Source organism: Pinus tabuliformis, chromosome 2_2 (genome assembly GCF_031772625.1).
Source record: "Pinus tabuliformis cultivar Carrire ecotype Pingquan chromosome 2_2, CPIR1, whole genome shotgun sequence".
Lineage (NCBI taxonomy): Eukaryota > Viridiplantae > Streptophyta > Pinopsida > Pinales > Pinaceae > Pinus > Pinus tabuliformis.
Window position 1 is genome coordinate 206,333,655 of NC_142300.1, and position 17,202 is coordinate 206,350,856.

General features: G+C 39.5%; 1 pseudogene; it reads left to right on the forward strand.

Moving 5' to 3' along the window:
* The first annotated feature begins 377 nt into the window (after window positions 1-377).
* LOC149192068 (uncharacterized) lies at window positions 378-10,303 on the forward strand (annotated as a pseudogene).
* Window positions 10,304-17,202: the final 6,899 nt, after the last annotated feature.

The window sequence follows — 17,202 nt, forward strand, 5'->3', positions numbered from 1 at the left end:
CCACTTCCAAAGATTCAACCCATTGTTAGGGTGTTTGCATAGAGAACAATGGTTAGAAAGGACAATTAATGAAATAATTTAATTGATTATGATACCAAGACATTGATTCTCTCCAACATTATCATATAATTTGATTGTAGAAACAAAAAAAATATCCTTTTCTCGAAAATGGACTTTCAAAACTGATTTCATAACTTATAAGATATTATTTTTGGAATTCAATAGCTTCAACTAAAAACCAATTTATTAATGACCTTGGGGATTGATTATTTTTGTTGCTCGTTTGTAATTCATTTTTTTTAAATTAAAATCAAGATTTTGAATCACCAAATGAGTAATTAAAAATATAGAGTTACAACCTCCGGTTCTTATTGGATATGATACTTCCATTCAAGGCATTAAGAATCGTAGATTCAAACTTTTATCCCTCAGGTGTGCTCTTTCACTCACGCTGGTTGATGAGGCATGGGGAAAGTTTAGGGACTTGATAAAATTGGAGCAGTGACCAGGACAAAGTTAAAAATTTAGGGAATAGGGAGGGGCCCCACATAGGTTGAGTACTAGATAGAATGTCACCCCAACCAATGGGACCTCTAAAGAGATACACCAGATATGTCAACACAAAAGGAGGGGGTGGAGAGTAAATGTGCCCTAACAAGGAACAAACCACAAAAATACATTAAAGTGGGAGCTTATGATGCACACACTCAGAATGCAGAGCATGTAATAAGATAAAACAAACTAAGGGAAGAAGATAAAGAAGCTCTTTGTTAGAGTGATTGGGTATGAAACTACCTTAGAGTCATTCAAATCAGTCTTTGTCAAGCATAGAGAAATTGTAGATGCAATTATCGTCACTAACAAGACCACTAGTAAGAACAAGGGATATGTATTTATCACATATAAACATGCTGATTGTGCCTTGAGTGCATTGGAAGAACCCATTAATATGATTGATGCTAGAATGGTTGTCTGTAATTTGGTTGCTGTTGGGCAACATCAATCGCAGTTGAACCAACTCCTTCAACAACCCATACAACCAGTTAATCCCTTTCAACTCCAACAACACCTTCTTCCATCCATGGTACCTATACAACCCATACAACCAGCGAATCCCTTTCAACCGGCTACAAAAAATCCTAACTTAAGGAGGTTTTATGTGGGTAATGTTCCTAAAGACATGAAACCTACTAGAATGACTAATTCTTTCTCTCGTTATGGAGACATTGAAGAAGGTCCTAGTTGTTTTGATAGACAATCTAGTAAGTAGAAAGAATACTCCCTTATTCCTTACAAAACAATTGAAGCAAGAAATCGAGCCTAGAAGATCCTGTTAAATCAATAAATGGGCATCAATTTTTCTGTAAATTAGAATTTGAAGGAAAAAAGAAGAAAGTTGTAGCAAACCAAGGCCAAGATGTTCTTGATTTCAAGGATAAAGGTGATGTAAATCACGTGTTGGAAATAATACTGAGAGGGGGGGTGAATCAGTATTATCTAGCAATTTAACAAATCTTCTTTATTTGATCTTTGAATTATTCTTACATATCAGTACCGTAAAATAATGAGCATGAACAAAGAAAATAGATAGTCACACCAAAGAACACAAGATGTAAGGTGGAAACCCAATGTGGGTGAAAACCACCTGCTGCAATATGTCTCTATCTTCTTTCAAATTAGAAACTCCTTTTACAATGATTTTGTACTGGTGCAGTCATTTACCAGTACGCAGGCTGCAACCTGCAGAGAGCTACAACTCTCTACTTCTTTTCATAAAGCATCAAATGATCATCAAGTACATAACAGTTACTGTCTACTACAGTTATTAGATCAGCAATAACAGAATTAACCCAGAACACCTTATCAACAGAGAAATACAATCAACAGAACAGAGACGCAGTTTTCCCTTCTGTGGCCTGCGTATAGACGCAGTTCACCTTCTGCTTTCCTGCGACCACCCGCAGAGATCCTTCTGCTGCACTGCGTGCCCACGCACTGTTCCTTCAACTGCTCTGCGTCCTTTTGCTGCAGGGACGCACCCAAAAACACTATCGCGCTGCGTCTTTTTACCTCAGGGACGCACCTGAACCTGGTCTATCCTGCGTCCCCACGCAGATCTCCCGTTACTGAACTGCGTCCCGGACGCACCTGAGCCACGTCTGCCCTGCGTCCCCACGCAGGTCTCTCTCTGCTGCGCTGCGTCCCGGCGCACTTTCCCTTCACTGTACCTGCGTGCCTTCGGGTATGAATGATTTCAAGACTTTAAGAGAAACTCAAACACACAGATCTACAGATCTGATCATGCGCCAAAGAGATCTTAGTCCTTCAGTAGATTCGCCTTCTTTTGATTTAGACTAGATCTCAGCCAATAAGATATTCAACCAAAGACATACACAAACCAAATGATCTCCTTTGCTTTATATAGGCAAGCTCCTCCTCAAATCAAGGAACAATACCATGAGCCGACACCTTAAAAACACAATACCGTCAGCTAGATACCAGGAGTAAATCACAAGAAACCCCCACGTGCTTTTCTCTGCCTTAAAAAGTGTGCACTGGGTGGACGCACCTTCTGAACAGCTGGACTGCGTCCCTGGACGCGGCTTCTGCATGGTGTACCTGCGGGTACGCACTTTCTGTAAGGTATACCTGCGTCCTCCTTATTTCCTTCAATATTTGGTAGCTGATCATCAACTTCTGCTGCTGAATTGAAGTACAGTGACCTGTCACCTGAATGGGTTGCCATCAAGGACAACACTTTAGCCATAATGCCAACAATCTCCCCCTTTGGACTTGATGGCAACGTCACAACCTTCAGCTTCATTCTCCCCCTTTGACATCAAGGGCAAAGGGGTATGCTCCCCCTAAGGACATGCTCCCCCTGAATATGAACCAGATCTGCAACAAAGAACCATAATCCACCATGAAAGAGATAGAGACATATTGCAGCTATTTCCAAGACCTCCTTCTGACCATCCTCCATAATGCCAACAATGCATTATATGCTCCCCCTGAACCTGTACCATCAATCAGAAAAGATTCAACAAGATGATGCATCAACAACCCCCAGCTTTTGCCTGAGGTATTCAAAAGTGTCCCTGGGCAATGGTTTGGTGAGAATATCAGCAACTTGTTCCTTAGAAGGAACATACTCCAACTTGACCTTCTGTTCAAGCACTTGTTCCCGGAGAAAATGATACTTGATTGGTATGTGCTTGGTTTTTGAATGCATAACCGGATTCTTTGAGATGCTGATTGCACTTGTGTTATCACATAAGATGGGGATAGGTGGTGTACAAGTGATTTGAAAATCCTGCAAAGTCTGCATCATCCAAAGAAGTTGGGTGCAACAAGATGCAACAGCAACATATTCCGCTTCAGCTGTAGACAAGGCAATCGAACTCTGTTTCTTTCTAAACCAAGATACCAGTCTGGAACCCATAAAGAACGCACCACCACTTGTGCTTTTCCTGTCATCCACGCTTCCGGCCCAATCTGCATCTGTATAAGCATGAAGAGTAAGATCTGTATCTCTAGGATACCATAAGCCATAATTTTGAGTCCCTTGAAGATATTTGAAAATTCTCTTCACTGCCTGAAGATGAGTCTCCTTCGGATTTGCCTGAAATCTTCCAACTATTCCAACTGCATGCATGATGTCCGGTCGGGTACCTGTCAAATATAGTAAACTTCCAATCATAGATCTGTAGGTTGGTTGATGTACTGCTGCAGATTCATCATTTGCACTGAGACTACATCCTGTGACCATGGGTGTACATACTGGTTTTGCATCTTCCATGCCATATTTCTTCAAAATCTGTTTGAGATACTTGGTTTGAGATAAAAAGATTCCTCCTTCTTTTTGTTGGATTTGCAAACCAAGGAAATATGTCAGTTCTCCTAGCAAGGACATTTCAAATTCTTTCTGCATGACCGAGGCAAAGCTTTGACTCATAGCTTCTTCATTGCTGCCAAAAATAATGTCATCTACATACACAACAAGTATTAGCAATTTGTCATTTTCAACTTTTATATACAGATTGCTATCTGCTGAACCTTTTGAAAAACCTTGTTGATGAAGATATTTGTCCAACCGGTAGTACCAAGCCCTTGGAGCTTGTTTGAGACCATAGAGAGCCTTTTTCAATCTGCATACAAGATTTGGATCATTTCCAAGAATGAACCCATCTGGCTGTTCAATGTACACTTCTTCTTCCAAATCTCCATTCAGAAAGGCTGATTTCACGTCCATTTGAAATACTTTGAAGTTTTGAAAACTTGAGAGAGCAAGGAACATTCGGATGGCCTCAAGTCTTGCAACAGGAGCAAAAGTTTCTTCAAAGTCTATTCCTTCTTGCTGTGCGTACCCTTTACAAACAAGTCTGGCTTTGTTTCTAATTACTTCTCCATTTTCATTCAATTTGTTTTTGAAGACCCATTTTGTCCCGATAACATTCTTATCTTTTGGTCTAGGAACCAGCTCCCAAGTGTTGTTCTTTTCGATCTGCTCAAGTTCTTCATCCATTGCTTTCACCCAACATTCATCTTTGCATGCTTCCTTCACATTTTGTGGTTCAGTCGAGGAGAGTAATGCCAAATAGCTTGAGGCTTCTGCAACTGTTCTTCTAGTTTGTACACCTGCTTCTTTCTGTCCCATAATCTGAGATTCTGGATGGTTTTTCTGAACATATCTGGATGGAGTCTTTTCTTCTATTCTTGTTTGCTCCTCTGGTTCTTCTTGAGGTTCTTCTTGAGGTTCTTCTTCTTCATCATTCTGTCTTTGAGGGTAACCTTCATCTTCTTCGATATCTTCCCGATGTACTTGCCTAGGAATGTATCCCTTCTCATCAACCACCACATCAATGCTGTCAACAATTCTGCCAAGTCTTTTATTGTAGCACTTGTATGCTTTGCTATGTGGAGAGTAACCAAGAAGAATGCCTTCATCTGCTCTAGGTTCAAGTTTGCCAAGCTGCTCATCAGTATTCTTGATATAGCATTTGCTCCCAAAGATTTTGAAGTGCTTTACCGAAGGAGTCCTGCCACTCCAAAGCTCATGAGGAGTTTGAGTGCTGTTCACCCGGACATTTGTTTTGTTGAGAATAACGACCGCAGCATGTGCAGCTTCACCCCAGAAAGTTGCGGGAGTTCCTGATTCATCAAGCATAGCACGAGCCATTTGTTGGATTGTTCTGTTCATTCTTTCAACAACTCCATTTTGCTGAGGAGTTCTAGCTGTAGAGAATTCTCTCCTTATCCCATGTTCATCACAGAAATCGAAAAATTCATTTGAAGTAAATTCCCCACCTCTGTCGGATCTGAGGCACTTAATTTTGTGACCTGATTCATTTTCAACCAAGGCTTTGAAGGATTTGAATTTTTCGAATGCTTCATCTTTGTGCTTCATAAGTCCCAACCAGACAAACCTGGAGAAATCGTCAATAAATAATATCAAGTATTCCTCTCCTCTAGGTGTTCTTTTCCTGAATGGACCACATGTATCTGTATGTACTAGCTCAAGAAGGCATGCTAGCTGATCCTTCTTTCTCTGGAAAGTTAGTTCTGGTTTGTTTTCCAAACTGACATGATCTGCATATGGTGTTGTCAGGAATTTTGATATCTGGAAGATCGCGAACTGCCTGATATTTGCATGCTTTCCTTATTTGTGAGAAGCTTAGATGTCCCAACCTTCGATGCCATAACCAGTGCTCTTCATCCTTGCTCAGATAGCATTGTTGTTGTCCTTCTTCAAATATGTACAGATTATTTGGAGTTCTTTTGCCTTTGAGTACTGTTTTACCTGTATCAAGATCACGAACAAGACATCCATTTGATCTGAATATAACCTCAGTTCTTTGATCACACATCTGGCTGACACTTAGTAGATTATGCTTCAATCCATCAACATACAAAACATTTCCAGCCTTGACATTTTCTTTTAAAGGAGCAATACCTTTTCCTTTTATAGTTGCAGGAGTATCATTTCCAAAAGAGACTTTCTTTCCCTTTTCTAAAGTAGAATAAGACTCAAGTTTTTCTTTATCACCTGTCATATGCTTCGAACATCCACTGTCAATATACCATAGATTTTCCTGTCCCTCTGCATAGAATGCTATCCCACATCTTTCTGTTTGAGGTTCCTTTATTCTCCATGTTTTGGTGCTTGAGGCTTGTTCCTTTTTCCGCTCTTGTTCCTTTCTCTCCTGAAACCTGCTCCTACATTCAGAGTCTTCATGACCAAAATTATTGCAAATGGAACATTCAACTTCATTTTCAAGAGCCGAAAAGTTGTTATAGGTCCTTTTTGTAATCCCTGTCATGCTTCTTTGTTTTTGAGCTTCCCTAGTCATGATTGTTTTATATGCAACCCATTGAGCTGCTTTGTGACCAAAATTATGGCAAGAAAAGCATTGTCCATTGAAGAAGCTTCTGCGGTTATTGAATCTACCTGCCAACTGATTGTAATTTCTATTTTCATCTATTCTTGAACCAAACTGAGAAGGTTTTACCTGTGGCTGGTTGTAGCTTTTGTTCACCCTTAAGATGGATTGCCCTTGATAGTTTCTGTTTGTATTTCGTCCCTGCTTCACCTGATTATCTTCATTATTCTTCTGCTCATTTCTTCTTGCCGCATCAAGATAACTTTTTGAGGTGGATGCTTGAGAGGTTTCTCCATTATAACCCAAACCTGTCTTGTTTAGAGGAGACCGCTGCACATTGATAATCTCATCCAAAGTTTCAGATCCTTTGACAAACTTAAGATTAATAGCTTTTGTTTTCTCAATTTCTTTTCTGAGACCAACAATTTCACCTTCTAATTTTTCAAGATGTTTTTCCTTTTCATCAATCTGAAATTGTAGAGTATCAATGATCACATTCTTTTCTTCTATACATCTCTTGAGTCTAGTAATTTCATCATAGAGGTTATTCACATCTACAGCATCCTCATAATCATCATCTTCAAATGCCATTAACAACTTGTATTTATTACCTTGTTCATCTTCATCACTGTTTGATAAACCATCACTGTCTTCATGGGTGTAGTAGCTTTTCTTATTTGTACTTTGTTTCTTGTTCCATCTAGCAGGTTCCTTACCTTTATCCTTATAGGGACATTTTGCAGCATAATGACCTACTCTTCCACAAGCAAAGCATTTGAAAGGTAGCTTACCTCTGAACCTTCCAGAACCCCTTTGAAGATTTCTGACAAAATTTGATTCTTCTTCCTCTTCTTCTGGAACATGTCTTGCTTCATAGTAATCTTCTTTGCCTGATGCCTTGAAAGCAGCTTCCCTTCTGTCTGATGGACCTCCCTTTCTCATTTCATAAGCAGTTAGAATTCCATGTAGCTGAGACATAGTGAGAATTCAGATATTTTCCTTTTCTTCTATTGCAGATACTTTAGATTCAAACTTGGGGGATAATGATCTTAGAATCTTTTCAACTACTATAGCCTCTTTTATTTCTTCACTCAAATTTTTCATACAATTAACAATCTCATCTACCCGAAGAAAATAATTAGCCACACTTTCATCATTATACATCTTGAGAGTCTCATACTGAATCCTGAGAGTTTGAAGTTTAGCTCGCTTTACCTGTTCATCTCTTTCATAGCTCGTGACCATTTTGTCCCATATCTCTTTTGCTGATTTGAAGTGCATTACCTTCATGAATTCCGTTTGGGATATACTTCCTAATAGAGTACTGACTGCTTTTGCATTTGTTTCATACTTCTTTTTCTCAGTTGGATCTGTAGGAGTAGTTGAAGGAAAAGCATAGCCTGTTTCTACAATGTCCCAAACTTCTGTACCAAGAGATTGAAGATATGCAGTAACTCTTACCTTCCAATAATTGAAGTTTGTCCCATCAAAAACCGGTGGCCTGATTGATGCTTCTCTCTCGTAGTTGCTCATGATGAACGATCTACCTTCAAGCGATCAAGCTTCTCTGAAGGACCTGCTCTGATACCAATTGTTGGAAATAATACTGAGAGGGGGGGTGAATTAGTATTATCTAGCAATTTAACAAATCTTCTTTATTTGATCTTTGAATTATTCTTGCATATCAGTACCATAAAATAATGAGCATGAACAAAGAAAACAGATAGTCACACCAAAGAACACAAGATGTAAGGTGGAAACCCAATGTGGGTGAAAACCACCTGCTGCAATATGTCTCTATCTTCTTTCAAATTAGAAACTCCTTTTACAATGATTTTGTACTGGTGCAGTCATTTACCAGTACGTAGGCTGCAACCTGCAGAGAGCTACAACTCTCTACTTCTTTTCATAAAGCATCAAATGATCATCAAGTACATAACAGTTACTGTCTACTACAGTTATCAGATCAGCAATAACAGAATTAACCCAGAACACCTTATCAACAGAGAAATACAATCAACAGAACAGAGACGCAGTTTTCCCTTCTGTGGCCTGCGTATAGACGCAGTTCACCTTCTGCTTTCCTGCGACCACCCGCAGAGATCCTGTGGTTTTGAGCATGAACAAAGAAAACAGATAGTCACACCAAAGAACACAAGATGTAAGGTGGAAACCCAATGTGGGTGAAAACCACCTGCTGCAATATGTCTCTATCTTCTTTCAAATTAGAAACTCCTTTTACAATGATTTTGTACTGGTGCAGTCATTTACCAGTACGTAGGCTGCAACCTGCAGAGAGCTACAACTCTCTACTTCTTTTCATAAAGCATCAAATGATCATCAAGTACATAACAGTTACTGTCTACTACAGTTATCAGATCAGCAATAACAGAATTAACCCAGAACACCTTATCAACAGAGAAATACAATCAACAGAACAGAGACGCAGTTTTCCCTTCTGTGGCCTGCGTATAGACGCAGTTCACCTTCTGCTTTCCTGCGACCACCCGCAGAGATCCTTCTGCTGCACTGCGTGCCCACGCACTGTTCCTTCAACTGCTCTGCGTCCTTTTGCTGCAGGGACGCACCCAAAAACACTATCGCGCCGCGTCTTTTTACCTCAAAGACGCACCTGAACCTGGTCTGTCCTGCGTCCCCACGCAGATCTCCCGTTACTAAACTGCGTCCCGGACGCACCTGAGCCACGTCTGCCCTGCGTCCCCACGCAGGTCTCTCTCTGCTGCGCTGCGTCCCGGCGCACTTTCCCTTCACTGTACCTGCGTGCCTTTGGGTATGAATGATTTCAAGACTTTAAGAGAAACTCAAACACACAGAGCTACAGATCTGATCATGCGCCAAAGAGATCTTAGTCCTTCAGTAGATTCGCCTTCTTTTGATTTAGACTAGATCTCAGCCAATAAGATATTCAACCAAAGACATACACAAACCAAATGATCTCCTTTGCTTTATATAGGCAAGCTCCTCCTCAAATCAAGGAACAATACCACGAGCCGACACCTTAAAAACACAATACCGTCGGCTAGATACCAGGAGTAAATCACAAGAAACCCCCACGTGCTTTTCTCTGCCTTAAAAAGTGTGCACTAGGTGGACGCACCTTCTGAATGGCTGGACTGCGTCCCTGGACGCGGCTTCTGCATGGTGTACCTGCGGGTACGCACTTTCTGTAAGGTATACCTGCGTCCTCCTTATTTCCTTCAATATTTGGTAGCTGATCATCAACTTCTGCTGCTGAATTGAAGTACAGTGACCTGTCACCTGAATGGGTTGCCATCAAGGACAACACTTTAGCCATAATGCCAACATCACGTTTCACAATATGGTGGATTGGGTCATGGGCCAGTCAACCCACAACTTACTAGTCATCAGAATACCATGAACCCAACATCAGTTCCAGTTACTGGTCTAAATCCATATGGATTAAGTGATGTAGCACTTCCAAGTTTGTCTAGAGACCCTACTGCAACAAACCCTCCTTATAGTTCATTAAACTCTTCAGCATTGTTGGACTTGGGCTGCCAACTTCTTCTCCAAGGAACAACTTCTGATAAAGCATCACTACGTGCGGATAGTTACAGTCTTGGTCCATATAGATCCTCTGGATATGGAAGTCACTCATATAACAGTTTTGGAGGTGCGACATCTCACTATGGGATTTCTTCAAGTTCACCTATAGCCCAAACTGCTGCATATGATGAAGCAATTCATTTCACCTTACATCTCATCAAAGTCAACTCCCAAGGACATATCCATCACCAAGAGTTCTTCTTGGCATGCAATCTTACTACACATCAAAACCAACCTTTGACAGAAAAAGTAAAAGTAAACAACCACAATGTAGTAGATGCATAGTAGCAATGAGGCCTTCCACAAAAATGCTGCCAATATCAAGTAGACTATGAAACCGGCCTAAAACAATTCACTTACCATAGAAATGACCAACGAGGACATTCACATTATTACTTTGTAGAGGAACATGTTTTGCATTTGTGGTATGCACTTTCACTTTAGAGTATTCTCTTTTTGACCTTGTCCCAACATCCACATAGGTCAATCAATCTGACACACACTACTCCAAATATAAAATATATGAAAACTAAAAAAATGCCTGAATATCAAAATTAGAGGAGACATAACAAGATGAACATCAAAATTTTCTGTACAATTTATTTTTTGGATTGTTAGGAATTGAATGCACTTGAAATGTGTTGGAAAGTTGTTCCATTCCTTTGGAAGCTTTCTGTCTACAAATTAATCTACAAACTCCTTGATATGATGCCACTACTGAGATGATGGTGAAAAATGAATCAAATGAACATTTGTGTGACTTAAATAAGTGAGAATCAAGGTTTGGGAGGACTTCACCACCTTTTTTTTATATAGGAATAAAAAGAGAATTAAAATAAATTTTTTATTATTTTTTTTATATGCTTGTAGGTGTCATTTGGAAGAGGGAGAGTTTAGAATTACTCATGGTATTCTGGTAATCCTGGGACTTCTTATTACTTGGGAACGTCACTCTTAACTACTAGGGGTGTCTTACTTTAGTAAAGGATATCGCCACTTATGTTGCTTGTCATCCGTTGTGCACCGAGGATGATAGGGAAATCCTCAAAGATACTAACATGCTTGGAAGATGGGGGACAAATCATTGGTTTATTTTCTAACATTCTACCCATATTTACCCAACCCTTCACCTATTTCCACCTACCATAATTTTGTACACATATAACTAATTAAATGTAGAGTGCACAATAAGCAATCTTTTTTTCGTAAATGCATTCTCTTGTGAATATTTGCATCGTTTGGTACCTATTTAGGTTCCAAGTCAGGTGCCTCTCTCAAACCTTCACTAGAAAGCTCCTTGATTTGCTTGATGGCTTGCATGCATTCCTCTACATGTTGTCAAACTCTATTTTGGTTTTGGGTAGGAACTTCCTAGGGTGAAAGGGAATTAAGAATCTCTCCCCTTCCCTCTTCTTCCATCCGTTAATATAATTTTTAATTCTATTTCTATGTCTAAAATAGTTTAATTTCAAAGTCATTCCTTTCCTATTTAATTTGTTTTGGAAACTACTTTTGTATTCTTATGCCTAAGTTGAAAATTATTTACATGGGATAGATCTAGTGTTTGAGTGCTTTGAGCTTCATGTAGGAGTTCTCAGGGTTCTTTCCCAGGGTTGGTTTCCGATTTTGTGTGCCTCTCTTGACATCCCTAGTGGGTTAGCCTAGGTTTACATTCGATACCATCTACAAATTGTAGGGAAGTATCTAGGGTTTCCCCACCTGGTTTTCCCTAGAAAAGAAGTTGAATTTTTTCTTCACATTATGAACTTTATGTCGTTAAATATTTATGTAAAAAGAATATATTTGTTGAAGTGAAAATATTATACACATAGATACATATTTCTTTGTTGCCTAATTTTTAGAAGGTGCTTCTTACGAAAATGTTTATGTGTGCAAAATCCTGGGGGGTTTGCTGTGAGGTTTTCTTTAGGAAAATGTTGAAAACTCTTTCTGAATTGTGAATTTTATGCCTTCAAATATCTATGTAAAAGGCATATATTCGTAAAAGTGTGCATATGACACAGATAGACATATTTCTTTGGTGCCAAATTCTTTGAAGGTGCTTGTTTTGAAGTTGTCCATGTGTGTGTGTTGATTTCTCTAACCCCAGCTTTTGGGTAACCATTGACTCGACAGGTTCCTTTTTGATTAAATAATTATTGTTGTAGATCTACTAAATAAAAAACATTGCTAATATTTTAACACAAATACAAATAAATAGTGGAAGCAAAATAATCACATCAATCTCATACACATGCACACATAGATCTATGCCTTTCAAATCTATTGTTTTATCAATTAATCTTCAGCATACAAGGGCTCCCTTACTAGTATAATGGCCAATTGAGGAAAGATATAAATACAACAAAACTTTGGGAAATTCCAACTGATCAAACCCTCCAAAACTCATCATTTGATCTTGCTGGCTAATCTGGATCCTTCTCCCTTGCTATCCATTACACTCCTCCATGGACTCTGCACACTTGGATGAATGTCCTCCATCCAATCATTGAGATCCTCACTACCTCATTGTGTTGTGCTCACTAATGTGTCTTCTATTTTAGCCTTCTGTCCCTTTTATAAGTTTGAGTTATTTATTGAATCCAAAACTCTGATCTCCAAGGTGATTCATTGTTGATATTAGATCTCAACATCACTTGAGATGAATGGCTGAGATTCATTTAATTCAGTAATGTAACTAGCCTCTGCATTTCATTAGGTTAACTCACTTTTCTTATAAGAGCCAATTACTTTAATAATTGTATTAATTAAAGTAATTTTAAAGGTTAAGAGTTTTTGGACTATTGTGACATGTTTACACACTTAGGCCTGTGTGGAAGTACCTATCCAATTCCTTGGGATAGATGTTGTAGATTATAGTTTTCCTATGAGAGTGTAGCAGGGATGAAAGAAGTGCATCGATTCTAGCATATTGTGGTTGTCGTATGCAAGCATGCTTGTTTTGTGTTCCCCAAACTTAGATAGAGCCATATTTAGTATGATTTTATAGTTTGACTTAGATTCTCACTTTTCTTAATTTAGGTGTTTTTCTTATCTGTTTTATGCGCAGATTTGTCTTTAAGAAAATTGCATAGTAGAGAAGGGTTCTATATTTTGTGAAGGGGACACACGTCTAGGTAGGAGGTACTCTATTCTAAGAAGCTTTTTCCATGCATGTTAGGTGATTTATCTGAGAATCCCAAGAGTGGTGCTATTGTAGCAATAAGAAATTTGTTTATTTTGAGTTCTTTCAGTAGTGCATTGATAGTATATTGTTTATTCCAAGCAATAACTCAATAGTGTATGATCAAATTACAGTTAAGCTTGTCTAATATTTTGACTTACCCTCTTTTAGAGGGAAACTAGAGCATGTGTCAAGATTGCACATCACAATTGTATCATGTAGAGTTTACTTGGCACGAGTTTTGTGGATCTAAGAAGCTAGATACCTGTTGGAATTCAAGAGGAAACAATACTGCAAAGTGGGAAAGAGGTTTTAAAGTTAACCTGCCTTTCACATTATGGTTGGAGTTGGTTTGTTGGAAAGATGTTGGACACTCCAACTCCCTTTTTATGACTGAGTGCAAGATTGAATCCTTCGAAATATTCCTCGCTAAATTGTCATTAAGCGATGGGTTTTCTCAGAAGTGCTTCACATCTATAAACTTTACTAGAGGTGTTATTGAGTCTTTGGATGTGGTTATCTTTTCAAAGCACACACGTACAAGAAGACGAGAAATAATATGCCTGACTAATTTCAAGTTATCTTCCTACGAATAGGGTGTTCCCTTCAATAAACCTAACGACTCGCTCTGCTTATTTCTAGTGAACAAATTTGGTAATTTTCATGAATTGTGAGACAATTCCAACCCCATAACTATCAGTTTCTTATTTAAAGTTATACCCACTAGATCATAACCCGCACAAGGATAATTCCCTTCCTGTTTCAAAAGAACCTACAGTTGACTTATACCATGCTATTTAATATTTTATATATTTCTTCACATCCTTGGCCTGTGACATAAAGGTGCAATAGGCTACCTTGCATTTTCTATACTAACACTCCTAAATAATAATAAAGTATACCCAAATCTATCATGTCAAATGATATATGTAGCTCACCTTTTGGCTTTTCAATTATCAAAGTTGTTACCTATATTGATGATATCATCAACAATCAAGGCCACAGTGAGAATATCTGTTACAGTTTTATCTGTGTTGCACTAAAGGTATTTTTTCTTATGCAGCACTACAATACATTGCAGTTTCCATTCAGCAGAGAAGTGTACCCAGAAGTAGCCTTGGTCTGTGTGAAATTGGGTTGAATTCACACTAGACTTTATCTGTTATTTTGAAGGTGTTTCTCCTTCAATAGTACTTCATCTCAGTAGATCCTTTCAATCTACACCTTCAACATATACGTACAACCTTGGGGTACTTGATACAGATTCCAGTTTTGTTGTGAGGGTATAGCAAAAATGAAACAAGTGCATCGATTTTAGGCATCTTATGGTTGTTATATGCAAGCATGCTTGTCTAGTGTTTCCCAAACTTATATAGAGCCCTATTTAGTATACTTTTATAGTTTGAATTAGATGCTCACTTTTCTTAATTTAGGTGTTTTTCTTAGTACTATTTTATGCACAAATTTATATTCTAGAAAAGTGCACAGTAGAGAAGGGTTCTATATTTTGAGCAGGGGACACTCTTTTAGGTAGGAGATACTTTATTTTAGGGAGCTTCTATCATGCATGTTAGGTGCTTTATCCTAGATAGTGTTCCAAGTCCCTACCTCCATGACAAAGTCCCTGCCAGATAAGACACTAGTGGACAGAGTTCCAAGTCCCTAAATTTTCCAAAAACCCACCTGAGCCTAGATATCTAGCCTAAAATCCTTTACATTCCAATCATCTCTTATCTGTGATTTCATATAGAGAGCCCTCTCTAGTTTGGTAGGGCTAGCTACCAAACTAAAAGCTTAGTCTGTGGTTACCTCCATTGATCTCCTCATCAACCTGTGACATTGTGGAGGATAACAGAGGGAATGACTACCAGGGGGTTCCAAGGTGTTCTAGTGAATTTAACGTTCCCAAGTCATGGAAAAATGTAATGCTATTTGTGAGGTCATGACTGCCAAGGTGTGTTAAGGAATGCTAGGACATGCTATCATGTGCCAGATAGTACGAAGACATGTCAAACAAGCTAAGATGCACCAAGTGCTAAGGCATTCCAAGATGTACAAGGGTTCCAAGTCCCTACCTCCTCTTCTTCCATATTCTATCCACTTATGACATTTCCTTTGCAATATTCGGTGCATTTGCTAGTTATAGGTCATTTATAAGTTATAAATGTCTTTAGAGTTTCACTTCCAATTGAGTATTCAATTGAACATATTCATTATCTTATACATAACTATTTTTTCCTCCACCCACTTTTCATAACTTCAATAACCATTAGGTAGGGACCTGCAGCTTCGATGTTGCTTTGCTTGTTTAATAAAATATTGCCAAGACATTAATTTATTGAAAGTTGTAGAATTTACAATTTATGAAGTTTCAAGGTCTAATTTTTAAAAGTATAATTCTTTAAAGGGTTCTAGCTAAATGGAAGAGCACTTGCTTTACAAGTAGGAGGTTGGTGGTTTGATTCCATCGTGCCTTGACATCCATATGGAATGGAGACGATCAATATTTGGTGATGAAGGCTCTTTTGACCATCACCAATGAGCTTTGGTGACATTTTTCGACCCTCACCAAAAATATGAAATGGTGACTATTGGCTTTACAACAATATCAACTCAAAACTTGGGCTTTGAGCCCCAAACCATGTCATGGGGGATTCCATGCCCAACAGGGCCCCAACACAAACATCGTGACTCGCCCTTGAGTCACTCTATCAGCACGACGATCTTGGCGTGGAGTCCCTCCAACTGCTATCGAATGGTACTGATGTTCGCAATGCACTGAGTTGTTGCTTGTTGAACCTACTGCATTCGTTCTTCTGAGACCTCTGTGTCTGGCGTGCTTCCCTGTATCTACACATGCATTCCCCATATGTTTGGAAGCTTCCCTTCGATATTTGTCGTGATCATGAAGGCCTCGTGAATCCATGGTTGAACATGTGCTTTGAGAACTGCTTCCTTATGGCGCACTGCGTCCACATGCTCCTTTAATGCCTTGGCTCATTGCATCCTCACAATCCGCTGAGTGAGGACTAATGTCTGCGCAGTTCCTCTAACACTGTCATACTACTATTGGAGTTCGCGCACCTTTGTTTCCAGGCGCTGGATGTTGGGGTCCTCCTGCAAAGTCGTGAGGACCTCAAGTGCCTCTTCCAACATGCCAATACAGTCGCGCACTGCACCTCCAATTTCTTCCAACCCTGTTGCGATAGCGCTAGAGCACCATTATCTGATTTCTAGGGGAGTGGAAGCCTGCACCTTCAACCACAGCTCAACGATCTAGAGATTCAGCTTCAGCTACACCTTCGTCGTCTCTTCCCTGGCCTCACAGACTTCAGTTTCCAAACTGTGGATCCGTACTTCTATCGGTAGATCTGCTATGATGGCTAGCTCCCGGACGCGTCAGCAAGTGTCATCCACCATCTGCACCAAATGTTGATTTTAAACCTCCAATTCATCGCGCTGCAAGCTGAGATGTTCTATGTTTATCTTCTGCTCACTAAGAACTTGGATCACACAAATCTCCCTAGCCCGCGGCTCTGTCGTTATCCCATCCTGTAGCTGATACAAAGTCTCTCACAAAAGGGAAGCCAAATTAAGGCCAAGCCCTTTCAACATGCTAATCAAAAATCTATCAGTCACATTTGCATAAATTATGGCTCCTTCTGACAATACTATCGTGTTGTCCATTTGTGCACAAAGCATCTGCTCTGCTGCCGAGGATCTTGTTGCGAGGTGGGTAGAAAGGGTACCCACCTGAGGAGGCCATGCCTGTAATTCCTGCAGCTATGCCTTGAGGGCCCCCAACACAATCTGATGCTCCTACACAAAATCCTAAAGCACTTCATTCATGACATCGCAAACTGTCTCGCTAATATCATGGAGATCACCTTCAGTTAAGGTGATTGGGCCAATGGCCAACTTCGAGGCCTTGACCATTTTCCTTGGTCCTTCTCTTTCTGCAATGGGTGGGCACTTTAACTGTGTGGATGCAGCCCTTGGGTCTACGCCCCCTTCTGCTGTTTCTATTTCCTCCACCTCCTGCCCCTGAGA